This window comes from Hippocampus bargibanti, linkage group LG01 (assembly GCF_051943395.1).
Source record: "Hippocampus bargibanti isolate YZ-2025 linkage group LG01, ASM5194339v1, whole genome shotgun sequence".
In the NCBI taxonomy this organism is placed as follows: Eukaryota; Metazoa; Chordata; class Actinopteri; order Syngnathiformes; family Syngnathidae; genus Hippocampus; species Hippocampus bargibanti.
The window spans coordinates 22,654,287-22,671,113 of record NC_142734.1 but is presented as its reverse complement, the minus strand read 5'-3'; the positions used below and the strand labels follow the sequence as shown (position 1 = coordinate 22,671,113).

Below are 16,827 nucleotides of genomic sequence, written 5' to 3'. Positions count from 1 at the left end.
AAAACTTGAGACCGTTCCGACCCAGAGAACATTTAGCCTCATGCGATTAAAATTGGTGGGGCATCGTACTAATAGTAATTTTAACTTTAGGGCTCAGTGTTGCATCACTGATACTATACATTGGATGCGAACCAAGCGAACCAAGAGAACCAACAATTGACCCCTTAGCCCAAGTACAACTGCAACATAGTACGACAGAAATATTCGAACAGACATGCTGGAAAGTCAAAGAATATTCAGCCGCTGAGAAATGGAACTATGCTCTCTTCGCAAGTGAAATAACCGACAACCAATGTTCCCTCTAATTTTTCATGTGTCTGAGCAGACACGCAAGCTCCTTGAGCACACTGAGGACCACGGTGAGCAACATCAGATGTGTACTAGTGATGTGTCGTTCGCGAGCGAGCCGGTTCTTAGAGCCGGATCTCTGAAGTGAACAAAGAGAGCCGGTTCCTAACTGAGGAGCCGTTTGGGAGCCAAAAGAGTTGAATCTTTTTAGTGAGCCTAGCAAAAAGAACAGGCTCTCTGAAAATAGCCGGAATTCCCATCACTAATGAGTACAGTGTGGCTACACAACAGTTTCACGCCAGTATCACGGCGCATATGGGCAGGGCACATTCGCACCGTTCTGCTCCGATTGGCTGCGTCACGTACGTAACTTGTTTGTCATTATTGGCTGGACACCTGTCACTCATTGAGTTACATTGCAAAATGTGCGCTGCATAGATGTTCTTGTGCGCTGAGTATGTGCAAGCTGTGCGCGATTGCGCACGCGCGCAGCTTAGAGGGAACATTGTCGACAACGACATTGAGTATGGCATACAACTAAAAAAGAGAATTGAGGACCTCACAAACAAGATAAAAAGACAACTATCAACTAACGAACCAGAAATGGACCCGACTGGTTTGCTGAAAAAGTATACCTCATACCCTCAAGCAACCGATAAACGATGCGCTGTACACACCATAGAACCAACCAAGTAGTATGATAATAGAGGAGCACTTATCCTTTGGATATACTGCCCTATGAACCTGACGACCAAGATAGTCAGAAGAAACTGGCTGAAGATTGGAAAAAACAGACCAAAGTTGTCCTCTAATGTCAGCTGCAAGCCTGTGACAAGAGGAAAAGCAGGATATTTGGAACGCAAGAAAGAAACGGCCCGAAGCTGGGACTACATCAACCCGGCTACGCCTTTGAACCACACCCGTTCGGACGAGCGACCCCAATGGAAAATGTTCGGTTCTAATTCTTGTATCTCTTCCTGGTTCTGGTTCGACAGAGCTTTACGATGAAATACCAGCGGGGACCATAAATGGTGAACAGAAAAAACTACTTTATTCTTGTAAACAATAGGAGAACATGTATAATCGGAGCGGGGAGCCAAGAGAGGCTGCCTCTTTCACCTAGTTTTTATCACACAGCAGCGATGACATCGTCTCGACCAGGCCTATCAGCAACGGGAAGGGGTTGGGAGAACATTAGACTGGAAATGAATACTTGTTGCATCCTACTGATGCAACTAATTTAGTTATCTAATAAGATACATACATCCATATAGACTAAACTAAACATGAAATAACAGGATGTTTACGGATGTGTATAAAACACTCTATCATTCCCCCCTGTTGCACATTTAAACATCAGTACATACATTTCCAAAACGGTTTTCATGTATGAACGTCATAACTAACGGCTCGGGAACCATTCTCAATACCACGGAGAAAAAGGTATTCCCAGTATAACATCCTTTTACTCGATTCCAATGATGCCCCAGACATCTCCTGAGAACCTTCAGTGTCTCTTGCCCATTTAGCTGACAAGAAACACTCAATTCCTCAAAACTCTCAGTCCATTCTGCATTCTCAACAAAATCGCCTAATCCTTTCACGCTTCAGCCACGTCACTGTCACACCATGGTCTATACACGAAAATAGTTCTGTCATCAGAGCCCATAGCATTTGGGTTAGCAACTTGAACAAGAGGAAAAACTTCACAATCGCTTCCATCATTCACCGTAATATTATGCAATTGTTCAAGTGGATACAATTGTTCAGAACGACTCATTTTGCTTCTGGTACGTGTGCTAACACCATCACTACCACAAGCAAATTGATCTGAAAAGTGAGGTTGCAATAACTGTATCCCCCCAGAGGGATCATGAGCACTTCATGTTGCTGGTCTGCACAAGTAACAGTTGGAGTCACCACCTGGGGGCTACTCGCTCCCCCGGGGTAACACAATTGGCCTCCCTCCCCTTCAGAGCAGCAAAGGAGGGGGAAGTGGAGGAAGGAGGCTGAGCCGTCCGTTCCCCCCAGGCCTTGCTCCCAGGGCAGCACACAGCCCCTCCCCCAGGCCTCCCATGGGGGCTCTCTGTAGCCTGAAACAATGGCTGCTTTTCTGCCACAATGAGGTCCTTTCTCTGACGGGGACGTGCAACAGTCTCATCATCAGAGCTCATTTTTTAAGACATTGCGGCAACCAAATCACAAACGGCTCAAATGGCTCCACACCTGACCCCCCTTTGTTCAAGAACTGTCTGTTACACAAATAAACTTTTCTAGCTCACCACTCAGCAAAAATAAGCCAAAATGAGTGCATTAATATCACGGAAAATCCATGATCAATTGCAGCTGCAATTGAACAAAAAAGAACACATAATTCCCTGGGTCAAAACTAATAAATGTTTAAATTTTTCAATTTTTTTCCCAGTCCTCACACTGAAATAAATTCCAGATGTTCATCCCAAGTGAAGAATCTTTCCCTGGAATATTCCGGTCTTATGTTATGTCAGCCGGCGTGCGGCAGCAGACTCAGTAACCCGAAATGGTGTCAACTAGTCACACGCGAAAATTTTTCACGCCTAGGCTCAAATTAGAATGATCCACCTTAACCAATGTAATTTGATTACAAGCCCGAGATGTGCAGATTAACCGTGAATAGAATTACGTTTGGCTGAAAGGATCCCACAATACATTCAATCAAATCGCTGCATGCTGGCGTCACCCACCTTTAAAACTTGTCGAACACGTCGGTGCGGTCAGGACAGGAGGAAGGATAGCCCACCACGCCAAAGGGTAGAATCTTTTGTCTCACGTGGTCGGTCACAAGCAGGTACCGCCAAAGGGAAGAATCCTTTGTCTCTCGTGGTTAGTCACAAGCAGGTACCGCCAAAGGGAAGAATCCTTTGTCTCTCGTGTACAGTCACAAGCAAGCAGGCCCCCCCTCCACTCGGTCCAGCCCTGAGACTCTTGGCACGGGTTTCCTGGCACCAATTTATGTTCGATTCTAATTCTTGTATCTCTTCCTGGTTCTGGTTCGACGGAGATTTACGATTAAATACCAGCGGGGACCATAAATGGTGAACAGAAAAAACTACTTTATTCTTGTAAACAATAGGAGAACATGTATAATCGGAGCGGGGAGCCAAGAGAGGCCACCTCTTTCACCTAGTTTTTATCACACAGCAGCGATGACATCGTCTCGACCAGGCCTATCAACAACGGGAAGGGGTTGGGAGAACATTAGACTGGAAATGAATACTTGTTGCATCCTACTGATGCAACAAGTTATCTAATAAGCTACATATACCCATATAGACTAATCTAAACGTAAAATAACAGGATGTTTACGGATGTTTATAAAAACACTCTATCAGGAACCGTGTTGGAACTGTTTGACATACAACTGTCTGGAACAACAGTTCGAAATTGAAGAAAACATTACAGAAAGCGCTCCAAGAAGAAATTCAACAAAATTGTTCGCAAGGATTGATACAGGAAGAATGACAAGTGTTTATGGGATAAAATTGACTACACACGCAGAATTAATGACCACCCCAACACCGCCGAAGAAGATACTTAGAAGAAAGAAAAGATCATCAAGTTCCCCGAAAAAAAAAGCTTAAACCCTTGTTACTGGAATATTGCAAAAAGTTGCTCAGACCCATACCATGTGTAATGTTATTCCAGAGACTGTCATCCTTCTCAATCCTTATGGAATCTTGGCTTTAGTCCAGCTGTGGAGTATGAACAGTGGCTGAACGAGACCATTCCCTGGTTATGGGAAAAACAATTGCAAGTATATTCTTCAGAAGAAATTCAGGGAAAAGAGCCCAAAGAATATCAATTAAAACCAACGACAGCGGTCTATCGGACACAACGTCTGCCGACACCGGATGATTTAAAATCAATACATAAAGGGGACTTCGATGCGATAGACCAATGCGTCGTGAATCGCATATATGACGAACTTCACTTACAAAGCCTTAAATCACAGGTGTCAAAGTCAAGGCCCGCGGGCCAAATCCGGCCCGCCACATCATTTTTTTCGGCCCGCGAAAGCAAATCAAACTTCCAAAATTCCATGATGATTGCTAAAATCTGAGCCAAAATGTCATATTTTTGGATGTCAACCACAATAAAAGTCATTATTCTTGACTTCAGATTTAAAAACGAGTTATTCATTAATTTGCTGTGTGCTCTATATGTAATATTTGAAGGGATTTAAACATCCTAATGGGTTCCCCAAATTCATAACGGCTCTCGAGAGGAAACCATAACGACAATGTGGCCCGCGGCAAAAAATGACTTTGACACCCCTGCCTTAAATCATGGCAAAAGGGCCTATCACCTAGATGCCCTTATGAAGAAATTCAAAGCACCATCTTGACCAATTGGATTTACAATTGCACCAGCCTGAAGGCGAACAAAACAGTAAAAGGTAAACTAGAAACGTGGCGCGAAGGATACACAAGAGACTATAGCCGAACATGGTGGGGATTCACAGGAAATGAGATAAGATTGTTTGTGGCTGAAGAAATCAGTCTGTCTGAAGAAATCAGCAAATTATTGGGTTAAATACCAATACCTCGCAACAGTATATTCCAAAGAGCAAGACATCAAATCAGCGTACAAACCCCCATTGTACCCTAACCCTAGACCATGGTCGATGACCTGTAACAAAAATTGACATACAGAAATTTGTACCATACAACTCGCAAGAAGACCTTGTGGCGAAGTACAAGCCTGGACTGATTATTGCTCCGATTAATATCCAGACAAAGAATATGCCAGCATTGAAGGAGCAGTCTGGATAAAGTACCAAGGAATTTGGATAAGAATGAGTCCCCCTGGAAGATTGGACTGTACCCGTTGGGATAAAGACTACGGAGTAGAGAAAGAAAGTGATAGTGTTTTTATACACATCTGTAAACATCCTGTCATTTCATGTTTAGTTTAGTCTATATGGATGTATGTAGCTTATTAGATACCTTGTTGTACGATGCAGTGGGATGCAACAAGTAGGATGCAATAAGTATTCATTTCCAGTCTAATGTTCTCCCAACCCCTTCCCGTTGCTGATAGGCCTGGTCGAGACTATGTCATCGCTGCTGTGTGATAAAAACTAGGTGAAAGGGGCGGCCTCTCTCTCTTGGCTCCCCGCTCCGATTAGACATGTTCGCCTATTGTTTACAAGAATAAAGTAGTATTTTCTGTTCACCATATATGGTCCCCGCTGATCTTTCATCGTAAAACTCCGTTGAACTAAGAACCAGCAAGAGATAAAAGAATTAGAATCTAACAGAAAGACACCCCAAATTAATCCCAAAACAAACCAACGCATTGATACAAATGGTTGAGGGTCACGCCTTTCGAAATAGCCTATGCGAAGGGAAAGACATCCTAGGATTCGACTGGCTGGGCCCTCACAGACTATATAACAATGGTACTTGTTATTCCCCTTATGAACATTGGATGACGTGCGGACATGGCAACAATATACACTAGTGTGTCTAGTACGAGAAAATGGGAATAGCAGTAGTACAGACGGCCAAAGTGGCTGTCTCAGTAGCCGTAGAAGTGGCAGAAGAAGGCCTTGCAGACATCGGTGAAGGATTATTGCACCTAGCACAAACTGCAGGATTTTGGCTCCTGTTGGGACTGGGACTTGTGGCTATAGCTATTATTTTATACCTGATATTCAGTAGAGGATCAGCAATACAGCTGAGGAAGCAGCATAGGAAGATGTCGAAATGGATGCAAAGAATCGACAAAGGGCGGTTCCTGAAGAAGGCGGGGCCAAGTGCCTAGGCGACTCCAATGACTGGGCGACCAGACGAGAAGGAGGAGCTGAGGAAAGGGGCGGCGCCACCTCGCATATAAAGACCAACGCCCTGCGAGTAAAAGCTCAGACGGGTTTCTGCTCTTGCACTACGCACATTCCGTGGTGGGAAGGTAACCTTACGAACCAATGGCTTGCGGTAACAATTCAAATGACACCTTCGGACGACAGGGTGCCTTGAAGGATGTGAGTAACGAATTAGAATATTGGCTATTTTTCTTAATTTGGTTAAGTCATAGTTGTACTGGTCAATGGCAATTAAATCAACCAACGCGGCTGATAGTGTTAATGATAACGGTAGCAAAAGTCCTGATTCTTAGATTCAGGAACATTAGCGATAGCATTGGCCTTGTACATTATGTCCATAGTCATTCGATTACAAAGAAACCCTTATGGGAGCTGCACCAAAGTTTGGATATTGCGAACAGCCAAATTGATGATATGGGGTAGTATATGGGGTGTTATATCAATACTCCTTTGGCGAGGTTTCATTGACCAATTGGTTCTAATCGCCTGTTTTTTTTACATATGCGGCTTTCTTTACCCTCTCACCTCGGAATGATAATACGGTACGAGTACAAGTTACTCCTTTCATGCGCCGTAAGGCTTCGTTGCCACGGCATCATTGTAAAAACCAAACTGGGTTTGTTGAGGAAAACGAACGCTACCCTATGGGGGATACAATATGACAAGAAACACCCAAAGTTGCACTAAACATGGTGTAATAAATATGGCTGCATTGACTTTGTGTATGTTACAGGGTGGCCCCCTGCTAAGATGTGCCCTCTGCGGGACCACGTCGATTCGCTCTGCGTGGGTCGTGGGAAAGACCATTATTAGACCATTAGGCTTGTGCCAGATGGGTTGTACACGAGTCGTATTTATAGAGCCCAACTAGATGCAACAGCAATTTGGAAGTGGCCTGGATTTGCTGACCTGGCTGGCAAAGGTACTTTGTTACAGATAACCAAAGGTGACCCTCAGATCCCGAGGGATGAATTCGACCCAGTGGGAAGAATTTACCCTCTGATCCGTATGACTTGGCGCTTACCTGACGGCTCCTTTCAGATGTCGACACGCAGTGACAGTGGCTGCTGCATTGCAGCTAGCCCCACAGTTGTACCACGGTACCCTGTGTGGCAGCTCCCTGCGCAGGTAGAGGTAAGGGTTAGGACAGGGTATAAGGAGAAGGATGTGTCCGATGACGAGGGAAGGACGGATCGGGGAGCAAGGTTGCCATAGAGCAGGGGTGCTCACACTTTTTCAGCATACGAGCTACTTACAAAAACTACCCACGACAAAAATGCAAAACATAATTATTTTCAAATGTTTTAAGGATTCTTTGTATGTACAATGTATGTTGATGTATCTTGCATAACTGAATAAGCCAATATTGCACAACACACATAATAACTACATATACATAACATAATAAATAACGTAACATTTTTTGTAATTACCTGAGTTTACTTTGATGACTTGCACTGAATTGAATCAGCCAGGGATGCATAGTCCGGACATTAGCTGCTGACAGCCAGCCTCAAGCATATTTCCAAATGTTCATCATTCATGGTGGAACGGTATTTGTACTTAATGACTCACATAAATAAGTGGAGCCGAATAATGCAGTCAAGGAGGTGGCACATTTCCTCAAGTTGGGGTACTTTTCCTGTGTGAGTAAGTTACAGGACTGTCCAAGTCTCTGAACAAGGAGTCAGCTGCTTCAACGAATGCTTCTTTTACCATCCCTCCGTCTTGGAAGGACTTATTGTTTTTAACGATGGAGTGACTCACCCGGAAAGATGCTTTGGTGGCGACTTTCGCTTTTGAAGTATGTTGAGTGAAAAATGACTGCTGTCCGGACAACTGGAATTTTTGTTCATCCGCCGTTCTCTTTCTCAGCTGGCTTTTCGGCGTGAAGTCAATGTCGTATTTTCCATGCACAGTCCGAAAATGGCACTCCACATTTTCCCATTCCGTATGAAAGTAACATGTTTTGGCCCCTTACTTGATCCCGCTTTCTCACTCATTTTTATCACCATATGTTTTAGCAAGGGCTTAAAATCTGAGGTAATTCGCTGACTTGTAAATTTTGCTGCGTTTAGCGCCGTTGTTTACGCATGCATGGCGACCTAAAGGTAAAAATTCAGTTGTCATCTGAATGGTTGCCCTGTATGTCAATCAAGTGACGGGACGTTTGATAGGCTGACAAATGTTTTTTTACTGTCACGCTGCGATCGACCAGTACTACCTCGGCGATCGACCAGTAGATCGCGATCGACGTAATGAGCACCCCTCCCATAGAGGGTACACCCCCTTGGTTCGTGCCCTTGTCTGACGATATGTCCGACGATACGATCGACGATACGGCTTCCACTGACCCTCCTGACTGGGTTCCAAAAGAAGGAGGTCCCACCCTCTTCCCCAGCTTATGAAATGCTGGTAGAAGCACTGTCCGACTTGGCTCCCCAGCCTTTGGTGAGACAACTGTTGGCATGTGGGAACCTACCTGGGGTACCTCGACGCGACCCCAGAAACCAATGAATGAGACGAGGGGCAGGTGTCAGGCCTGTGTGCGGAAGAACATTAAGAGCTGCCCTCACTGTTTCATTTGTGGTCAGGAAGGACATAGAGCTGTGGGCTGTCTGCGAAGAAAGGCACTGGGAAACGGGGAAAGGTCACTGGAGTGAGGCTTCCAGTGATCAATGCCAATGATAAGCCTCCAGTACAAATCAACTTGGTTGAACCAGTAACATCCATAAGTCTGACGACGCAGTGTCAGTCAACATAAAAAAAACATGTAGCACAACTAATTGGCAAGCGATGTATGGTCTCATGTGCACTCAATGGGGTCCCACTCCAAATGCTGCTTGACTCAGGGTCTCAAGTGACCGTGGTGAGTAGGGCGTGGGTAGAGGAAGCACTGCCCAATGTAACCATTCAGCCACTTTCATCCCTATTTCCGGGCCAACCGTTTGAGGTATTTGCAGCGAATGGCACAGCGGTTCCCTTTGATGGATGGGTAAATGTGGGGTTGCAGATACGGAGTGGAAGCCATGGACATGCTGACATACAAGTGCCCATACTAATCAGTACGAGTTGTGTGAATTGTCCTCTCTTAGGAAGCAATGTGATTGCAGAAATGATCAAAGAGAATAATGAACAGGTGGACATTGGAGCCATACTGAAAGAAGCCATGAGTGTCAGTGAACGCACAGTAGAGACCTTGATTTCTGTGCTTCAGTGTTTATTGGAGTTGGACTAAAAATATACTGTGTGTTTTGGGTATTTTAGATGCTATAAAATGTTTTTCTGATGTCAGTTAAAAAACAAAAAGGTGACATCGGTTAGCCTGTAAATGAACACATTTCAAGGAGCGAGACTGGGACGACCTTCCAAATGTCATGATAAAAAATAGCTAGACCACCTCCACGGCTAGAATGGCGAGGTTTGGGAATATACACAAATCCGGTGGAGTAGAGTCATTTAGTTGCGAAAAGTCAGCAGCTTGCCACGTTTCATTTAGGCAAAGAAAGTCAAGTTTACGGGCCTTGAGGATGTCCTGGATTAGTTCACCCTTTCCAGTAAGCGAGTGGATGACAGTAAGGCTGAAGATGACAGCAGTTGGGAAAATTAGCCAGCCTAGCAAGGCCAGCTAGCCCGCTGTGATCCACGGATCGGCGGTTATTCCTGTGATGCTGGCAGTGGGTTGACAGAAGGGAGGTGAAGCCCTCCGAGTGGGAATCTCTGACGAGACCCACGCTGGATGTATTCCCGCAGGGGATGATGGGTGAAGTCAGCAAAGTGGAGGATCAGCGGGGAGCTTGTCCATTTTGAGGGGATAGCAAGGAGATCGGCCGCTGACTATTTGAGCCGTCCTTCCGTGGGTCGATGACCCACCCGGTCATCGACCCACGGTGAGTCGACAACGGTGGAAGGCTCGTCCAGCGGGAGCAGAGCGATTCTGTGGCAGGATAGTGGAGCCATCGTTCAACACGTGAAAGGATTGAATGGGCGGTTGGAGTGGTTGGAGCCCACAGTTAGGATGTCGCAACAAGTGATCGCTAATAGCAATAGAGATTGCTAATAGCAATCAAAACGGTATTGATGACTGATTAAAGGTTCAAAAAATAATACGGGATGAGATCGATGTAATCCGATGGTGGCAGAAAATTGAAGGTTTTGCCGGAGAGCAGCAGCAGCAGCACCACACACCAGCGTACTCAAACCGGAAATATCCAACATGAGGGTTGGCCTCCAACCAGCAAAATGTACATGAGCTGATATGTCGGTTATTATCAGTGACATGCGGTGAGGTTCATGGCTGGTGAGGCACTGACGTAATCACAGTCAGATTTTCAAACATATGAACTCTACAGAGTAGCTTATTCACCATTTGATTGGCAAGAGTTAATGTGTTTTGTTTAAAATGTCATGTCAGCATTCTTTATATAACCTGTAGCATAAAAAAAAAAAAAAAAAAAAATATTATCTTTACTTATAAGTGAAGTCTATGGGCCGCTCCTTCTGAAGAAAGGCATCAATACCTTCTTTGTAGAAGCCTTCCTTATCTTTCTTCAGTTTTGAAACTCTCTCTATTTCTTTCAATTTAGATATGTAATCCTCCATTCTGAAAATAAGGCCAAGCAACACGAAAAAATGACTGGATGGTTAGACTTAACTTGCTAACTGTTTACTGTAGCTTGCTGTCACTAATTCTATTATTCTGCAGCCGAGGAGGCGCAAGAAGAATCTCTGTAATCACCAGCGCCCCCCATCATGAGGCAGGAGAACTGTGTGTGAGTGCCTCACCTATGCACAGTTTTGATCTAAATAAAATAAAATAAAATAAACACTGTAGTGCAGCTGGAGAAAAATGTCAGGTGTGATGTGTGATAGAAGGGTTTCAGCTAGGATGAAAGGAAAAGTGTATAAAACCGCGGTGAGACCAGCCATGATGTTTGGACTGGAGACAGTGCCACTGAAGAAAAGACAGGAAGCAGAGCTGGAGGTAGCAGAGCTGAAGATATTGAGGTTTTCTTTGGGAGTGATCAGCTTGGATAGGATCATGAATGAGTACATTAGAGGGACAATTCATATTAGAGGCTTTGGAGAGAAAGTCAGAGAGGCCAGACTGAGATGGTTTGGACATGTCCAGAGGAGAGACAGTGACTATATCGGGAGAAGGATGCTGAGTCTTGAACTGCCAGGCAAGAGACCGAGCGGAAGACCGAAGATGAGGTTTATGGATGTGGTCAAAGAGGACATGAAGGTAGCTGGTGTGAGAGAAGAGGATGCACAAAACCGGGATAGATGGAGGGCATTGACTCGCTGTGGCCACCTCTGAGGGGAAAAGCCGAAAGGAAAAGAAGAGAACAGGTACACTACAGGTAGACTACTTGTCTTTCTTGATGTAACGCAGCATCGATTCATTGTCGTTGTAATGGCATGCAACAGCAGCGTCACTTTGGCCTTCCCTCAGTTTGTCAAATAATTTGACTTTTTCACTCACTGTCATCATTTGGCTAGATGATTTTGAAGGCACGGGAGGTTCAGTAGCCATTGTCGGGGGCGGGGGGAGGGTATTAAGTACGAAGGAAAATACGAGAAGAACTGCAGTACGTCACCTGAACTAAGGCAATGCCATTACAGGAGGAACCAAAACAAATGAAAAAACAAAAAGGCGAGTTGACGGCGCAGCATCACATGAATGGAAACAGAGTCAAGACAATTCACGTACAGGAAGCAAAGTGATGAAAATTTGGTTGAAATTGATCGTCGACGCATTATCAGGTGTAGCCAAATAAAACGAATATTTTGGTGACTGAACTCATGTGCATTTACAGAACAGTCATGCCTCAAACATTTTGTCGTGTAGTGACTTTCATTCCCAAAAAGTATTTTATTTTTGTTTCATTAAAGTACAAATCACTAAATAAATATAATTGTTTAATTTATATTGTCATTTGATATTTCCATGATGACAGGTGAGGCATGGCCTCACCTGCCTCCCCTGACTGCACGTCACTGGTTATTATTGATGAAACAGTCTGATGAATTATGAGGAGCTTCTGGCTATCTAGCTAGCTATCTAGCTATCTATTAGCTATCGATAAAGCTAGCTATTAGCTAGCTAGCTCGCTTTCTAGCTATTTGAGTTACTTCGTTGGTTGAGGGACACTGGCGCGTGTGGCTGCCGCTGCTCACCCACATTATTATTATTATTATTATTATTATTATTATTATTATTATTATTATTATTATTATTATTATTATTATTATTACTATTATTATTATTACTTGGACGACTTGGTTTCCTTGTCGCACGTTGCTATTTGTTGACGGTCCTCGTTCGGGAACGACGTCATGTTCGTCGCTCCGATGACGCTCAGGTGTTTCAAAAAAATCCGATTCAAGATCATCGCTGTCATTAGACGTAAGCATGATTCGTGTTTGAATGATGCTTAGTTATTGTGTGACTGGACCGACAACTCCAAATTTGCCAAAGTGTTGCAAATGTTTCGGGTTCGACACCACGCTGGTCTCCTTGGCGACAAGATGACAACAGAAAAAGTTCATTGAAAGCAGCGAAGCTAACGAAGCTCAAGACACCACGGTATGTTTTAGAACATTTGAAATGGTATCTTGTGTAATCTTATAGATATTTGTATGTTTTGGCTGGGCAAAGTCGTGCGTTCTAAAGTTCTGACAGCCAGTCATATCACCGTCAAACAAATTGGAGTAATCCCTTGCTACTTCTCGGTTCGAACAGCGCGACCCTTGATGTAGGGATCGATGAGAAGGTTTCTTCAGCCGTCATCTGTACAAATTTGAAGGTTTCGGACGTTTCGCCTCCTATCCAAGAGGCTTCGTCAGCGAACTAAAGTCTGACTGGTCGTATCATGGCGGCGCCGGACACAGCTATGATAGGCCCCTACTCTCAGGTTGGAGGGAGCAGAGGACCACTGCCTGTGGCCCCACGGATTGTTCCTACATTCCTGGATATAATGGAAATTTTAATTTTCAAAACATGACGGGATTTTCTGCCTGTAACTACACAGTTAAAACAATGAAAATCTGTGACCGACTTCTTTATTACAGTTTAAACTAATTTTTGGCAGATCTTAACGAGTAAGGTACCATTGGAAAGCTTTTGAAATTCTAAACAAGAACAGAAAACACAAAAAGCGGTTCAAAATAATTAACTGATATTTCAATGATTAAATACAGGCAGATTTTCGTCAGAAATCAAAAATGGCTGTCACTGAATACTAGGAAAGAAAATTGCAAGCTCTAGAAATATATGTGCTAAAGCTTGTTTTTGCTTGAAACTTGGCAGTTATGGTGAAAAAGATATATTCTACCACTTCTATGAGCTATAAAAATACAACTTACTCACCTTTATAAACTGTAGTTTTAGCAAAAAGAGCGTAAACTTCAATATTTTTTTTTTCCCGTTTCTCATTGTCGTATTGGGACATTTCAAGAACCAGCATGGAAGGAAACATGCTTAATATGTAATCATAAGATGCATAGCTCGGAAAATCCCACCAAAACCATGACGCACTTCACAAACATGCAATGATATACCACTGCGAGTACGGAGTGCGCTCGCTTCACTGGACAGAAACAATCGCGGTGGAATATAGCTCACTGAAGCGTACCTACTCGATGCATCGCGGTTTTTTTTCGAACCTAAAAAAGGGCTGCAAATGGGAATGAAAGTCACTACACGACAAAATGTTTGAGGCATGACTGTTCTGTAAATGCACATGAGTTCAGTCACCAAAATATTCGTTTTATTTGGCTACACCTGATAATGCGTCGACGATCAATTTCAACCAAATTTTCATCACTTTGCTTCCTGTACGTGAATTGTCTTGACTCTGTTTCCATTCATGTGATGCCGCGCCGTCAACTCGCCTTTTTGTTTCTTCATTTGTTTTGGTGCCTCCTGTAATCGCATTGCCTAAGTTCAGGTGACGTACTGCAGTTCTTCTCGTATTTTCGTTCGTACTTAATACGCACCCGCGCCCCCGACAATGGCTACTGAACCCCCCGTGCCTTCAAAATCATCCAGCCAAATGATGACAGTGAGTGAAAAAGTCAAATTATTTGACAAACTGAGGGAAGGCCAAAGTGACGCCGCTGTTGCATGCCATTACAACGTCAATGAATCGATGCTGCGTTACATCAAGAAAGACAAGTAGTCTACCTGTAAATCTTCTCCTCTTTTCCTTTCGGCTTTTCCCCTCAGGGGTGGCCACAGCGAATCAATGTCCTCCATCTATCCCGGTTTTGTGCATCCTCTTCTCTCACACCAGCTACCTTCATGTCCTCTTTAACCACATCCATAAACCTCATCTTCGGTCTTCCTCTCGGTCTCCTGCCTGGCAGTTCAAGATTCAGCATCCTTCTCCCGATATCGTCGTTCTCTCTCCTCAGGACATGTCCAAAACATCTCAGTCTGGCCTCTCTGACTTTCTCTCCAAAGCCTTTAATATGAGTTGTCCCTTTAATGTACTCATTCCTGATCCTATCCAACCTGGTCACTCCCAAAGAAAACCTCAACATCTCAGCTCTGCTACCTCCAGCTCTGCTTCCTGTCTTTTCTTCAGTGGCACTGTCTCCAGTCCAAACATCATGGCTGGTCTCACCACGGTTTTATACACTTTTCCTTTCATCCTAGCTGAAACCCTTCTATCACACATCACACCTGATATTTTTCTCCAGCCGCTCCGGCCTGCCTGGACACGCTTCTTCACCTCTTTTCCACACTCTCCATTGCTCTGGACAGTTGACCCCAAGTACTTAAAATCCTCCACCTTCTTTATCTTTTCTCCCTGTAGCATCACTCTTGCACTTGGATCCCTCTCATTCACACACATATATTCCATCTTGCTGCGACTGATCTTCATTCCTCTCCTTTCCAGGGCATATCTCCACAGCTTTAGTTTCTCCGCCACCTGTTCCCTGTTCTCGCTACAGATCACAATGTCATCTGCAAACATCATTGTCCAAGGAGATTCTTGTCTAATACTGTCTGTTAACCTGTCCATCACCATAGCAAACAAGAAGGGGCTCACAGCTGATCCCTGGTGGAGTCCCACCTCCACCTTGAATTCCTCAGTCATACCGACAGCACACCTCACAACTGTCTTACAGTCATAATACATGTCTTGTACCGCTCTAACATACTTTTCCGTCACTCCAGACTTCCTCATGCAATGCCACAGCTTTTCTCTGGGCACCCTGTCATACGCTTTCTCCAGATCTACAAAGACACAATGCAATTCTTTCTGACCTTCTCTGTACTTCTCTATCAGCATTCTTAAGGCAAACATTGCATCTGTCGTACTCTTTTTTTTTGGCATAAAGCCATACTGCTGCTCACAAATGTTCACTTCTGCTCTTAGTCTAGCTTCAACTACTCTTTCCCAGAGTTTCATTGTATGGCTCATCAACTTTATTCCTCTGTAATTAGTACAACTCTGCACATCTCCTTTGTTCTGGGCACAAGTACACTTTGTCTCCATTCTTCAGGCATCTGTTCACCATCTAAGATCTTGTTGAATAACCCAGTCAGGAACACCACCGCCACCTCTCCAAGACACTTCCATACCTCGATTGGTAAATCATCAGGCCCAAGTGCCTTTCCCCCCCCTGTATACACTCCTGCACCTCCCCATTCCACCACCAAGTCTCCTTATCTACCTTTCTTCCACTCGATACACCAAGTACTTTCCGAACTGTGTCTCTGATTATGTTTGCTGTAGTTTGCCAGTATCTGGAAGGACCACTTGCCCACCCAGTGCTTGTCTTACCTCCTTCCTAAATGGCATGCAACACTCCTTTTTCAACTTCCAACATTTTGTCCTCACTTCAGCCTTTGGTTTCTTCATCCTCACTGCCAGCGTCATCCTACACACCACTAGCCTATACTGTCTGGCTACACTCTCACCAACCACTACTTTGCAGTCACTGATTTCCTTTAGATGGCGCCGTTGACACAAAATGTAGTCTACCTGGTACTTCTGCCTCCACTCTTACAGGTCACCCTATGTTCCTGTCTCTTCTGAAAGAAAGTATTCACAATAGCCATTTGCATTCTCTTAGCAAAGTCAACCACCATCTGTCCTTCAGCGTTGCTCATCTGGAGTCCAAACCTACCCATCACCTCCTCATCATCTTTGTTTCCTGCGCCAACACGTCCATTGAAGTCTCCACCAATTACAACCCTCTCACTTCTCGGGATGTTCTGTATGACTTCATCAAAGTCCAACCAAAATTCCTCCTCCGCCAGCTCACATCCTACTTGTGAGGCATACCCACAAACAACATTGAACATCACACCTTCAATTTCTAGCTTCAGACTCATCATTCTATCTGATACCCTTTTTACTTCTAAGACATTCCTAACAAACTCCTCTTTTAAGATAACCCCAACTCCATTTCTCTTTCTGTCTTCACCATGATAGAACAACTTAAACCCTGACCCTAGCCTTCTAGCCTTGCTCCCTTTCCACCTGGTCTCCTGGACACACAGTATGTCTACCTTCCATGTCAACCAGCTGTCTACCTTTACCTGTCATTGTTCCTACATTCAAAGTTCCTACTCTTAGTTCTATACTCTTGGCGTTCCATCGCTCTCTTTTCCTCCGGGCACACCTCCCTCCTCTCCTTCTTCGACCAACAGTAGTCCA

The 16,827-nt window shown here is 44.3% G+C and overlaps 1 protein-coding gene across 2 annotated transcripts in view; it reads left to right on the top strand.

Moving 5' to 3' along the window:
- The first annotated feature begins 12,539 nt into the window (after nt 1–12,539).
- drc7 (dynein regulatory complex subunit 7) overlaps nt 12,540–16,827 on the top strand; it is a 75,602-nt gene continuing 71,314 nt past the window's right edge. The window contains exon 1 of one of the 2 annotated variants that reach the window (XM_089004026.1): nt 12,540–12,740. The gene's annotated coding sequence lies outside the window, so the exon portion shown is untranslated. The remainder of the gene's footprint in view (nt 12,741–16,827) is intronic. The other variant, XM_089004018.1, reaches the window with a different exon arrangement.